Here is a 14,776-nt window from a genome sequence, read left to right on the forward strand (position 1 = left end):
AAGATTTACTGAGGATGGCTCCATCTATCAGAACAGGACCCAATTTCCCCCTCAGTCAATCTCTCCTATCAGGAAGCTTCCATAAGCCTCTTATCCGTCTCCATCAGAGGGCAGACAGACTGAAAACCACAATCACAGAAAACTAATCAATCTGATCACATGGATCACAGCCTTGTCTAACTCAATGAAACTATAAGCCATGCCGTGTAGGGCCACCCAAGAAGGACAGGTCATGGGGGAGAGTTCTGACAAAATGTGGCCCACTGGAGACGGGAATGGCAAACCACTTCAGTATTCTTGCCTTGAGAACCCCATGAACAATATGAAAAGGCAAAAGGATAGGACACTGAAAGATGAACTCCCCGGTCAGTAGGTGCCCAACAGGCTACTGGAGATCAGTAGAGAAATAGCTCCAGAAAGAATGAAGGGATGGAGCCAAAGCAAAAAAAAAAAAAAAAAAAAAAAATACCCAGCTGTGGATGAGACTGGTGATAGAAGCAAAGTACAATGCTGTAAAGAGCAATATTGCATAGGAACCTGGAATGTCAGGTCCATGAATCAAGGAAAATTGGAAGTGGTCAAACAGGAGATAGCAAGAGTGAATGTCAACATTTTAGGAATCAGCAAACTAAAATGGACTGGAATGGGTGAATATAACTCAGATGACCATTATATCTACTACTGTGGGCAGGAATCCCTTAGAAGAAATGGAGTAGCCCTCATACTCAACAAAAGAGTCCGAAATGCAGTACTTGGATGCAATCTCAAAAACGACAGAATGATCTCTGTTTGTTTCCAAGGCAAACCATTCAGTATCACGGTAATCCAAGTCTATGCCACAACCAGTAATGCTGAAGAAGCTAAAGTTGAATGGTACTGTGAAGACCTACAAGACCTGCTAGAACTAACACCCCAAAAAAGATGTCCTTTTCATTACACGGGACTGGAATGCAAAAGTAGGAAGTCAAGAAACACCTGGAGTAACAGACAAATTTGGCCTTGGAGTACAGAATGAAGCAGGGCAAAGGCTAATAGAGTTTTGCCAAGAGAACGCACTGGTCATAGCAAACACCCTCTTCCAACAACACAAGAGAAGACTCTACACATGGACATCACCAGATGGTCAACACTGAAATCAGATTGATTATATTCTCTGCAGCCAAAGATGGAGAAGCAAGACCAAGAGCTGACTGTGGCTCAGATCATGAGCTCCTTATTGCCAAATTCAGACTTAAATTGAAAAAAGTGGAGAAAACCACTAGACCATTCAGGTATGACCTAAATCAAATCCCTTATGATTATACAGTGGAAGTGAGAAATAGATCTAAGGGACTAGATTTGATAGACAGAGTGCCTGATGAACTATGGATGGAAGTTCATAACACTGTATAGGAGACAGGGAGCAAGACCATCCCCAAGAAAAAGAAATGCAAGAAAGCAAATGGCTGTCTGAGGAGGCCTTACAAATAGCTGTGAAAAGAAGAGAAGTGAAAAGCAAAGGAGAAAAGGAAAGATATACCCATTTGAATACAGAGTTCCCAAGAATAGCAAGGAGAGATAAGAAAGCTTTCCTCAGTGATCAGTGCAAAGAAATAGAGGAAAACAATAGAATGGGAAAGACTAGTGATCTCTTCAAGAAAATTAGAGATACCAAGGGAACATTTTGTGCAAAGATGGACTCAATAAAGGACAGAAATCATATGGACCTAATAGAAGCAGAAGATATTAAGAAGAGGTGGTAGCAATACACAGAAGAACTACACAAAAAGATCTTCACAACCCAGATAATCACGATGGTGTAATCACTCACCTAGAGCCAGACATCCTGGAATGCGAAGTCAACTGGACCTTAGGAAGCAGCACTACAAACAAAGCTAGTGGAAGTGATGGAATTTCAGTTGAGCTATTTTAAATCCTAAAAGATGCTGCTGCTTAAGTGCTGCACTCAATATGCCAGCAAATTTGGAAAACTCAGCAGTGGCCACAGGACTGGAAAGGGTCAGTTTTCATTCCAGTTCCAAAGAAAGGCAGTGCCAAAGAATGCTCAAACTACTGCACAATTGCACTCATCTCATACACTAGTAAAGTAATGCTCAAAATTCTCCAAGCCAGGCTTCAACAATACATGAACCGTGAACTTCCAGATGTTCAAGCTGGTTTTAGAAAAGGCAGAGGAACCAGAGATCAAATTGCCAACATATGTTGGATTATTGAAAAAACAAGGGAGTTTTAGAAAAACACCTGTGGTGCTTTAGTCACTAAGTTGTGTCCAACTCTTGCGACCCCATGGACTGTAGCCTGCCAGGCTCCTCTGTCAATGGGATTCTCTAGGCAAGAATACTGGAGTGGGTTGCCATTTCCTTCTCCAGGGGATCTTCCCGACCCAAGAATTGAACCTGGGTCTCCCGCATTGCAGGTAGATTCTTTATCTACTGAGCTATGAGGGAAGCCCCCCCAAAAATCTACCTCTGCTTTATTGACTATGCCAAAGTCTTTGACTGTGTGGATTGCCACAAACTGGAAAATTCTTCAAGAGATGGGAATACTGGACCACCTTACCTGCCTCCTGAGAAATCTGTATGCAGGTCAGGAAGCAACAGTTAGAACTGGACATGAAACAACAGGGTTCCAAATCAGGAAAGGAGTACATCGAGGCTGTATATTGTCACCCTGCTTATTTAACTTTATGCAGAGTACATCATGAGAAACGCTGGGCTGGATGAAGCACAAGCTGGAATCAAGATTGCCAGGAGAAATATCAATAACCTCAGATATACAGATGACACCACCCTTATGGCAGAAAGGGAAGAAGAACTAAAAAGCCTCTTGATGAAAGTGAAAGAGGAGAGTGAAAAGTTCACTTAAAGCTCAATATTCAGGAAACTAAGATCATGGCATCCGTTCCCATCACTTCATGGCAAATAGATGGGGAAACAGTGACAGACTTTATATTTTGGGCTCCAAAATCACTGCAGATAGTGACTGCAGCCATGAAATTAAAAGACGCTTGCTTCTTGGAAGAAAAGTTATGACCAACCTAGACAGCATATTAAAAAGCAGAGACTTTACTTTGCCAACAAAAGTCCATCTAGTCAAGGCTATGGGTTTTCCAGTTGTCATGTATGGATGTGAGAGTTGGACTGTGAAGAAAGCTGAGCACTGTAGAAATGATGCTTTTAAACTGTGGTGTGGGAGAAGACTCTTGAGAGTCCCTTGGACTGCAAGGAGATCCAACCAGTCCATCCTAAAGGAGATCAGTCCTGGGTGTTCATTGGAAGGACTAATGTTGAAGCTGAAACTCCAGTACTTTGGCCACCTGATGCGAAGGGCTGACTCATTGGGAAAGACCCTGCTGCTGGGAAAGATTGAAGGGAGGAGGAGAAGGGGATGACAGAGGATGAGATGGTTGGATGGCATCACCGACTCAATGGACATGAATTTGTGTAAACTCTGGGAGTTGGTGATGGACAGGGAGGCCTGGCGTGCTGTAGTCCATGGGGTTGCAAAGTGTTGGACACGACTGGGTGACTGAACTGAACTGAACTGATTATGCATTTTAACAATAATCTTTTCAAATTTGTTTTGCAATATAATACGCTCCATCAAAATTTAATGTGCCCAATTCAGTGGTTTTGAGTATGCTCCCAAGGTTTTACAACCATCACTACCTAATTCCAGAACATTTTGTCATTCCCTCCAAAAATCTCCATGTCTATTAACAGTCATTCTCCATTTCCCTCTCCCTCCAGTCCTTGGCAACACTAGAAACCCTAAATATCTTCAGACAGAATACAACGTCTTTAATACAGCCTCTCAAGTGGCCCAGAGAGAAAACGGTGATTTTGGGATTAGGGGCAAGGAGAGGGACAGTTGGAGGATGAGTGCTTAGTTTGCTGAAAGGACACCCTCCCTAGTGCTCTTCAGTGGGCTTATCAGCTTTTGCCTCAGCTTCTTCAGTGGGTCGCACCATATAGAGGCCCATTCTGGGAGATGGTCATATTCACCTGCCAAAATCTGCTGGTATCCTTTGATGATCTCCTTCGAGGTACCAGTTTCCGCATATGACAGGTAAAGACCTCGGCCACCTGGAATGCCTGAGACAAGAAGAGCTGTATTTTCAGTGCACAGGACACAGTTAACTTTTCTTCAGAAAGTTCATCTATACCCAAGACGGCAATGATGTTCTGGAGGGATTTGTAATCCTATAAATGGTAGCCCACTCTAGTATTCTTGCCTGGAGAATTCCATGTTCAGAGGAGCCTGGCAGGCTGCGGTTCATGGGGTCGCAAAAAGTTGGACACGACTGAGTGACTAACACACACAGGATCATTTGCATGGAAACAATTAATAGTTGAGAATAATGTAAAGTGCTTGCCACACTACCTGGAGTATGTTGAGGTTTCAATAAATTCTACCTATTATCATAATTGGGTTTCCCCAGTGACTCAGAAGTAAAGAATCCACCTGCAATGGGGGAGAGGCAGGTTTGATCCTTGGGTCAGGAAGATCTCCTGAAGAAGGAAATAGCAAACTACTCCAATATTCTTGCCTGGGAAATCCCATAGACAGGGGAGCCTAGTGGGCTACAGTCCTTGGAGTCACAAAAGACTCAGACATGACTTAGCAACTAAGTAGTAATAACAACAGTATCTTTTGCACCCCAGAGGCAACATCATAATGCTCATTGCCAACAATGGGATCCATTATGCAAGAGGTGGAGTCCAGAGAATCCATAGCTGGATAGATGCCCAGCTCAGCAATAACATGGGACAGCACAGTGGTGCGCATCCACATGGGCATAAGTAGTGGCAGGGACAGGGCCAGTCAAGTAATCAGCAGGCATGTAGATAGCCTTAGAGATGTGATAGATCTCTTTGGGTGATGGTTATTCTTTCCTGCATGGTACCCGTGTCAGTGGCCAAGGTAGGCTGATAACCCACTGCAGAAGGGCTTCTGCCCAATAAAGCCAATACCTCTGAGCCAGCCTGGGTGAAACAAAAGATGGTATCAATAAGCAACAATACATCTTGACCTTCTTGGTCTCTGAAGTATTCAGCTACAGTCAACATAGTCAGAGTTGCCAAACTCAAGCACCAGGCAGTTCACTCATTTGATCATATATCAGTGCTACCTTGGAGGTAGAATTTTTTAAGTTGGTGTCACCAGACTCAGTCATTTCATGGTATAAGTCATTATCCTCTTGCATCCTCTCACCAACACCAGCAAACACAGAGTACCCACCACAGGCTTAACAACGTTGTTGATTAACTCTATGATCAGTACTGTCTTGCCAATTCCAGCACCAACAAAGTGCTCAATTTTGCCACCTTTGGCATAGGGAGCCAGCAGATCCACAATCTTTGTACCAGTAACCAGAATTTCCTGCTCAACACTCATCGCCATGAATTCAGGAACTTCAGCACAAATAGCAACAAATTGTTTGGTTTTGATGGGACCCCTCTCATCAAAGGTTCTCCAGTGACATTCACAAATCTACACAAGGTCTCAGGGCCAACAGGAATTTTGATTGATGTACCAGAATCCAGGACATTCTGGCCTCTAATCATGCTTTCCATACCATCCACTGCAATGGTCCTTATTGTTCTCTCACTCAAGGACTGGGCCATCTCCAAAACCAGCTTGGTCTCCCTGCCTTGCACTTCCAGGGCATTTAGGATGGGTGGCAGCTCCTCAGCAAATTGGACATCTACCACTGCACCAACGACAGCCACCATGTGCCCAGGGGTGGCACATGCCTTTGGCAATGGAAGTGTTTGGTCAGCATAGTCTCTGGCAGCCTGGAGCACTACTGAGGTGACCTCAGAAAGAGCTGGGCTTGTGGTAGCAGTGCTGAAGGGCTGAATCCCCACAAGGACCCTGAGGCCCAGGTAGCAGCCACACAACCCTTGAGTCCCAGCAGAGTGGTGCCTGGGTGGAGACTACTTATCTATTAATTTCTATCTCTATGAATTTCCCTACTTGAGACATTTCAGATAAGTGAACTCACATAATATGTAGACTTTTGTGTCTGACTTTTTTCACTTAGTATGTTTTCAAGGCCCATCCATATTACAGCATGTATCAATGCTTCAGTCCTTTTTATCACTGAATAACCCGTTGTATGGCTATACTGCTTTGTATATCCACTGTATGGATGTATCATTTTGTTCATTCATTCATCAACTGATAGATATTTGCAGCTTCTACTTTTGGTCTATTATTATAATGCCACTATGAACATTTGTGTATAAGTTTTTGTGTTGACATGTGTTCAGTTCTCCTGGATATTTGCCTCTAGATGGTATTCCTACTTTCTCCACTTACTAATCAATGCTTGTTATTATCTGTCTTTTTGATTGTAGCCATCCTAGTCGATACAAAATGGTATCTCATTGTGATTTGGATTTTCATTTGTCTAATGACTAATGATGTTGGACATCTTTTCATGAGCTTATTGCCAATTTGCACATGTCTTCCAGAGTAGTTTCTATTCAAATTCATTTTTTATTGGATTATTAGTCTTTTATCCTTGAATTATGTATTGTTTATAGACACTGAATATAATCTCTTAGCAGATATATGATTTGCAAGTATTTTCTCTAATCCTCTGAGTTGTCTTTTACTTTCTTGATGGCATCCTTTGAAGTATGAAAATTTTAAATTTTGATGAAGTCCAATGTTTTTTGTGTATGTTTGTACTTTGGTGATCCTAAAAAATGATTATATAATCCAAATCACAAAAACTTACACCTATGCTTTCTTTATTGTTTTAGCTCTTACATTGAGGTCTATAATCCATTTCCACTTAATTCCATATATTTTTTAAGGTAAGGGGTTCAACTTCATTCATTCCATGTGAATATCTAGTTGTCTTAGCACCCTTTGTGAAAGATAATTCTTTACACATTGAATTGTTTGGGCACCCTTGTTCTTTGACATAAATGTAAGAGTTTATTTCTCTCCCATCAGTTCTATTCCATTGATCAGTATGTGTTTCGTTATGCCAAAATCACACTGTCTTGATTACTGTAGATCTATAGAGAGTCTTCCGGAGAAGGCAATGGCACCCCACTCCAGTACTTCTGCCTGGAAAATCCCATGGATGGAGAAGCCTGGTAGGCTGCAGTCCATGGGGTCGCTGAGGGTCGGACACGACTTGAGCGACTTCACTTTCCCTTTTCACTTTCATGCATTGGAGAAGGAAATGGCAAGCCACTCCACTGTTCTTGCCTGGATAATCCCAGGGACGGGGGAGCCTGGTGGGCTGCCGTCTACGGGGTCACACAGAGTCAGACATGACTGAAGTGACTTAGCAGCAGCAGCATAGAGAGTCTTCAGATCAGGAAGTATGAGTCTTCTAACTTTGTTCTTTTTAAAGATTGTTTTGGCTATTTTGGATCCCTAGATTTCCATATAAATTTAGGAACAGCTTGTTAATATCTGGTAAAAAAAAAAAAAAGGCAGCTGAGATTTTAATAGAATATGTCACATCTGTAAATAAGTTGGGGGAGTATTGCTCTCTTAGCAACCTTAAATCTTCTGATCCATGAACATGGGATTGACCTATTTATTTAGGTCTTTAGTTTCTTTCAAAAATGTTTTGTATTTTCCACTTTATAAATCTTCCATTTTTTCTATTTCTCTGCAAACAAATTAAAGACTGATGGAATTTATTTTTTAGTTAACACCTGAGAAGATTTTTTCATATTTGTAAGATAGAATGAGTGAGGTAGAAAGACGGATGCAGGGGCAGACTAAGAGTGAGGCTAGAGCTATTATGGTGAATCTCAAGTTCAGTGCTTGGGTGCCTGACAATGTCAAGGTAAAGTGAGACTATTTCAGTGCCACAAAGGCAGAGTGAAGACTTTAGGCTGCAAGTATCCAGCTCTGACAGTAAGAGTCGGAGTGAGGCAAGGAAGGCCTTTCACACACTTCAAATATCCCTCATGGTTCATCCTTTCAACAGTGATCTCTCGGGGGAATGTTAATAGTTCCGTGAACTTCTCTGTTCTGTAATCACCTGAATTCTGTCACAAATAATATGGGATGGGAATGTTTCCTCCAGCTCTTCATGACCTGCCAAACTGCAAAAGGCCATTGATGCCAAAAGTCCTCATTTAATCAGCAAATACCAGTCCAAGAATGGCCCGCCTTTCGCTTCAGTGTGCTCTGGCAAAGGCAAGGAAGACAAGAGTGACTGGGGAAAAAATAGCAGCAGGGACTCACTTGAGTCTGAAACTGAGCTGTGGAAAAAAAAAAAAAAAAAAAAGAGAGAGAGAAATCCCCTTGGAAAGAATGGGAAAGAATCCACATAAAAGATTTTATTGCTTATGACAAACTCCTGCTGCTCACATAAATTTCTAGAAAGCATGCTCATATGATAAATATGCAATATATATGTGTGTTTACACACACAAACACATACACACACACACACAACCTGACTTATTGACTAGGCTGCATTTATAGTGTGCTCCCAAGAAGAAAATGTTTACTTCAGTCTAAACATCTTTAAATGCAAATGGAAAAACAATTTCAGGAATCAGTTTTTCTGAAGTGGACTCTCAGTCCCTCACTGTTTCATTCGGGATAATTCTACCGTCATAAACTAGAGCAGATATTTATATTTAATGTAATTTACAGATGTGTTACTTCTCAGCCTACCAGGATCTTTTTGCTACCACTCTTTTAAGGACTGGCGCTTCATAAGATGCTCAAGATATTTTATATTTATTACATCATTTATCTTCCCAGTCTTCTTGGAAATAGATAAAAAAAAAAAAGGCAGACAAGGTAAGAAGTGGGTTTTTTCTCCCCATTACACAGATGAGAAAGCAGACATGCGGAAGGAAATGGACTTTCATTCATTCATCAGTTATTTATTGAGAGCCATCAGGCTCTGCCTCTAGATGCATCGGTTACAGTAAACTGTTTTGATCCCTCTTCTCGTGAATTTTAGTCTTATGGATTGCTGTTTTCAAAAGCAGATCTGATCGTGTGGCATCTCTGTTTAAGTTATTTTTGGGGTTTTCCACAGATTTTAGAATAAAGACTAAAAATCTCCTCCTGGCTTGCAGTGTTTACATGGGCCTACCTCGTATCGACTAATACTTGCCTCATCTACTGTCTGCCTGCATATCCACTACTGCTTAAATGTTTTTATTTTTTGAGAGAATGTGTTTATTAGTTGTCGTTTTTATTTTTTAATCAAAGTTTAAAAGTATTTACTTCTAAGAATTGATATTTTAATAGTCTTGTTATAAAGAATAGCAGTCCCCTTTTTTCCCAGACTCATTCACTTTTAAGTCTTCAGTCAGTTCTTTTGATATTTATTTTCTTATCTCTCAATAGCATTTGTGTATTGCTACTTCTTCACTTTTTAGTGTTAAGCACTGTGTGTTGACTTCATACTGAGGGATATGAGGCTTTAATTTTATCCCCATGCCTAGCTCCATATACATTTTGCTCCCACCACTACAGGCTATCAGGAGTTCTCATTCTAAATCCAGATTTTATAATCAAAAGCAGACTTTATGTGCTCTAAATTACAGCATAATGTTATATTTATTTGTTTCTGGTTCAGACATATCTAAGTAGAAGGCTCAGTTCAGGGAGCAGGAGGCCGGGACAGGGAAGGAAAATGGAAGACTGTAACTAGTTTAATGGCTTTTTTCACCAGAAGGAATCTTAGGGACCATTTCTTCCTCTCTTTTAACTTCAGAAATATTGTTATCTAGGTTCATGGTCACGTGGCAAGTGGATGACAGAGGACCAGCAGGTGGTTCTCCTCGCTGTTTCTAGTGCTCTTTGACACTTGCCATACTGTAAACAAACTTTCTTTTGGCTGTGCTGGGTCTTCGTTGCTGCTCGAGCTTTTCTCTACTTGCGGCGAGCTGGGCTACTCTGCAGTTGCGGTACACAGGCTTCTTACTGCAATGGCTTCTCTTACTGCAGAGCATGGGCTCTAGGGCATGCAGGCTCCAGTAGTTATGATGTGTGGGCTCAGTATTTGCAGGTCCCAGGCTCTAGCGCACAGGCTCAATAATTGTGGTGCATGGGCTTACTTGCTCCACAGCATGTGGGATCTTCCTGGACCAGGGATCAACCTAGCGTCTCCTGCATTGGCAAGCAGATTCTATAGCTCTGAGCCACCAGGAAAGCCCTATAACCAAACTTTTAACTAAGATGAATTTAGGACTGGTCTTGGAGTATCAGGAAATGTAAGCTGCTTGCTTCTGTGCATGTGTGTGCTTAATCGTGTCCGACTCTTTGCAACCCCATGGACTGTAGCCCACCAGGCTCCTCTGTCTGTCTGCCTAACAGTCAATAAATGCTTTTGTTTCATTTCAGATATTAGACCCTGCTCTCAGCTGGGAACCTGGGGCCTCTGTATACCTCGGAGGAGCTGCCAAAGGCTGCTGAACCTCTGGTTTGCTCTTTTCTTCAGTTTTATTCTTCCCCAGAAAAAGAATAAAATTAGTTTCAGAAATGTTGGGAGAAGACAGTGTATATTTAACACTATGGGAAAAATCATGGTAACTTGAGTTCATCTTTCATTCATCACTCTGAGAATATTCAGTTTAGGGGGAAGAGATAACTAAACACCTGCATATCTTTATAACCAGTCCTGTAATGAAATCAGAAAACAAACCTGTTGGCAAGAAAACGCGTCTTTCGGGGTGACTGCTCATCTCTTCCTGCACCTCTAGGGCAAGCGTTACTGTCACGATGTTTGAGGTTCTGCTCTATCCTGTCTTCTTAAACACCACTGGACTCAAAATTTTCCACTCTCACTATTGTTTCAAATACTTCATTGCTCAATAAAGGGTAATAAAGAAGAAAGATGGGAACAAAGGGAGTACTGAGAGGGGAGGAAAGAGACAGGAAATATTAGATTAGCATCTGAATGGTCAGGCCACTCAAGATGGCTGCTCTCTTGCTCTCTATACATCCCCTGCTTGACCAGTCCCTGCTTCATTAACATCCTGCTCACCTGTCTGACCTTCCCTCATAATCACAGAGCCTAATCAGTACTTGCCCTCAGACCCAGCAAGTGATGGTTCTAATCTTTAGATCAGAACCATCTCCACTATGATAGCAGTGAAGGGCATCTTCCTCAGTGGGCTTCCCTGGTAACAGACTGTCAACCTGACTGTCAATTCCGCTTGTAACTGAAAACACGCACACACTACCCTCCCTATCCCCCTACACCTACCCCACCATGGAGCAAAGCCTGCTGCCATGTCTTGCCTGCCATCGGCCACACAGGGTCAGATGTTGTTCCAGGACCTGACTTCATACGTGTAAGATCGCCCCATCCATTAAACCATTGATGTCTCTGTCACTGACTCCAGACTCTTTGGTCTTGAGGATAAGCAAGTATAGGGCTTGCAGGCTTGTGGGATGTAGCCCAGCAGCACCCAAATTATCTCAGACCTTTCACTAGTCACTTAGTAAATGTTATTCAATTGAATAATGGTAATAGTCTTGTAAGGTATTAACCATTATTCTGCTTCATAGATGAGGAAGTGGAGGCTCAAAGAGGTTAAATTGTCCACCATCGCACAGCTGTGTTACTCAAGTAGACTTTAGTCAAGCTTTCCTTGGCTCCGTAGCCTATCCTTTTTTTTTGTTGTTGTTGCATTATTGACTATGGTGGTGGTAGTTTAGTCACTAAGTCCTATCTGACTCGTGACCCCAAGGATTCTGTCCATGGGATTTCCCAGGCAAGAATACTGGAGAGGCTTGCCATTTCCTTCTCTAGAGGATATTCCCAACCCAGGGATCAAATCCAGGTCTCCTGCATTGCAGGCAAATTCTTTACCACTGAATCACCAGGGAAGCTCTTTATTGATTATTCAGGGCTGCTCAACAAATTACCACCACACTCAGTTGGCTTAAAGCAACAAAAATTTATTATCTCACAAGTTCTATGAGTCAAGAGTCTGGATGCAGCTAGACTGGGTGCTTCTGACTCAGGGTCTCTCCCAAGGCTGCAGTCAAGGTTTGGGCTGGGGGCTGCCAGCATATCCAGGCTCACCCACATGGCTGTTGGTAGGTCTCACATTCTCACTGGCTGTTGGCAGGAGACATACATTTTTGCCATGGGGACCTCCCCACAAGGGCACCTCACAGCATGGCAGCTGGCTCCTCCAGGGTGAGTAATTGGGAGTGAGAGAGAACACTGGAGACTGAAGCCACTGTCCTTTTATAACTTATCTTGAGATAACATGCCATCACTTCTCCTGTGTTCTTGTCTGTAGAAATGAGTCAGTAAGTCCAACCAATGATGCTGTGAAAGTAGTGTACTCAAAATGCCAGCAAATTTGGAAACTCAGCAGTGGCCACAGGGCTGGAAAAGGTCAGTTTTCATTCCAGTTCCAAAGAAAGGCAATGCCAAAGAATACTCAAACTACCACACAATTGCACTCATCTCACATGCTAGTAAAGTTATGCTCAAAATTCTCCAAGCCAGGCTTCAAAAGTACATGAGCCATGAACTTCCAGATGTTCAAGCTGGTTTTAGAAAAGGCAGAAGAACCAGAGATCAAATTACCAACATTCGCTGGATCATCGAAAAAGCAAGAGAGTTCCAGAAAAACATCTACTTCTGCTTTATTGACTATGCCAAAGCCTTTGACTGTGTGAATCACAATAAACTGGAAAATTCTTAAAGAGATGGGAATACCAGACCACCCGGCCTCCCTCTTGAGAAAACTGTATGCAGGTCAAGAAGCAACAATTAGAACTGGACAAGGAACAACAGACTGGTTCCAAATAGGAAAAGGAGAACGTCAAGGCTGTATATTGTCACCCTGCTTATTTAACTTATATGCAGAGTACATCATGAGAAATACTAGGTTGGAAGAAGCACAAGCTGGAATCAAGATTGCCAGGAGAAATATCAATAACCTCAGATATGCAGATGACACCACCCTTATGGCAGAAAATGAAGAATACTTAAAGAGCCTCTTGATGAAAGTGAAAGAGGAGAGTGAAAAAGTTCATTTAAAGCTCAACATTCAGAAAACTGAGGTCATGGCATCTGGTTCCATCACTTCATAGCAAATAGATGGAGAAATAATGGAAACAGTGACAGACTTTATTTTGGGGGGCTCCAAAATCACTGCAGATGGTGATTGCAGCCATGAAATTAAAAGATGCTTACTCCTTGGAAGAAAAGCTATGACCAACCTAGACAGCATATTAAAAAGCAGAGACTTTACTTTGCCAACAAAGGTCCGTCTAGTCAAGGCTATGGTTTTTCCAGTGGTCATGTATGGATGTGAGAGTTGGACTGTGAAGAAAGCAGAGCACCAAAGAGTTGATGCTTTTGAACTGTGGTGTTGAAGAAGAGTCTTGAGAGTCCCTTGGACTGCAAGGAGATCCAACCAGTCCATCCTAAAGGAAATCAGTCCTGAATATTCATTGGAAGGACTGATGCTGAAGCTGAAGCTGAAACTCCAATACTTTGGCCACCTGATGTGAAGAACTGACTCATTTGAAAAGACCCTGATGCTGGCAAAGATTGAAGGCAGGAGGAGAAGGGGACAATAGAGGATGAGATGGTTGGATGGCATCACCGACTCAATGGACATGAATTTGAGTAAACTCTGGGAGTTGGTGATGGGGAGGGAGGCCCGTTATGCTGCAGTCCATGGGGTCGCAAAGAGTTAGACACGACTGAGCGACTGAACTGATGATCAAGTAGAGGGGGTTATACAAAGACATGAATACCACAAAGTAGAGGTCATTGGGCGTCCAACAGAAATCATCTCTCTGAACTTGATTTAAAGTCCTAAGATATTCTTTGCTTTACAAAAATTATTTATATTTAAACTTCCGCTTAAGTAAAACCAAACATTCTATCTGTGTTTAGCATCTCTCATGAACTTTTCTTTATTGTAAATTTTTTAGGAAAGAATTTGAGAGAAGTTACATGCAACTTAAAACAGGCAGTTCCAAGATTGAAAGATGTAATTCTGTTTGTATTTGTGTATGTATGTGGATATATATGCATAGACACATATATATATACATATATATAACAATATTGAAATGTTCTTTTCATGCTGGTTTCAATTTTTAAAATATAAGAATAAAATAAAGAGAATGATAAATAACAGTGATAAGCAGCATCTGGCACAATGTCCATTACTTTTACACAAGTATTATTTTGCAAAGATTTCTATATTGTGCAATTTGGATGAGAACCAAAAGAAATATCTTGTGGCCCCTGATCCATGCTATGTGAGCATCTGTTCCCTTCTAAGTAATGTCTAATTAATGTTCAGAATTAGCTAAGAATGCTTACTGAATATATACTAGGAACAGAGTCCAGTCCTTCATTCTGGTGAGCAGTTGGTAAAGTTCCTTTTTTTATTCCTGAAATATCTGAAGCTCCAAGGCCCTAATGGGGAAAGGCAGGATGGATAGACAGCAGGTCACTTGAACAAGGCCCTAGGGTCCCAGAGACCTCACTTCAAAACCTCTTCTGCTGGAGGTTCTTGGGCAAATGATCTTGTCTGAAACAACACCCACCCACCTGAGAGGGTAGCTGTGAGACGAAGCAATGTATTCAGGTGGTTTAGGCTCCATGTGCTCAGTCTATGTCTGAAAGCCAGACTGGGTTCATCTCCTGGCTCTACCACTTAACTATGGAAAAGCCCTTAACCTCTCTGCTCCGCCTCACCATCTGAAAACTGGCCATATGATGGCATCTACATCATTGTACTGTTGGGAGAATTATGTGCATTAATATGTGCAAAGCTCTTGG

The 14,776-nt window shown here is 41.9% G+C and overlaps 1 pseudogene; it reads right to left on the minus strand.

Annotated features, from left to right (window-relative positions):
- Window positions 1-3,910: 3,910 nt before the first annotated feature.
- Window positions 3,911-14,776, minus strand: part of LOC129656410 (ATP synthase subunit beta, mitochondrial-like) — a 92,116-nt pseudogene continuing 81,250 nt past the window's right edge.

The sequence above is a fragment of the Bubalus kerabau genome, chromosome 6 (assembly GCF_029407905.1).
Source record: "Bubalus kerabau isolate K-KA32 ecotype Philippines breed swamp buffalo chromosome 6, PCC_UOA_SB_1v2, whole genome shotgun sequence".
Classification (NCBI taxonomy): domain Eukaryota; kingdom Metazoa; phylum Chordata; class Mammalia; order Artiodactyla; family Bovidae; genus Bubalus; species Bubalus kerabau.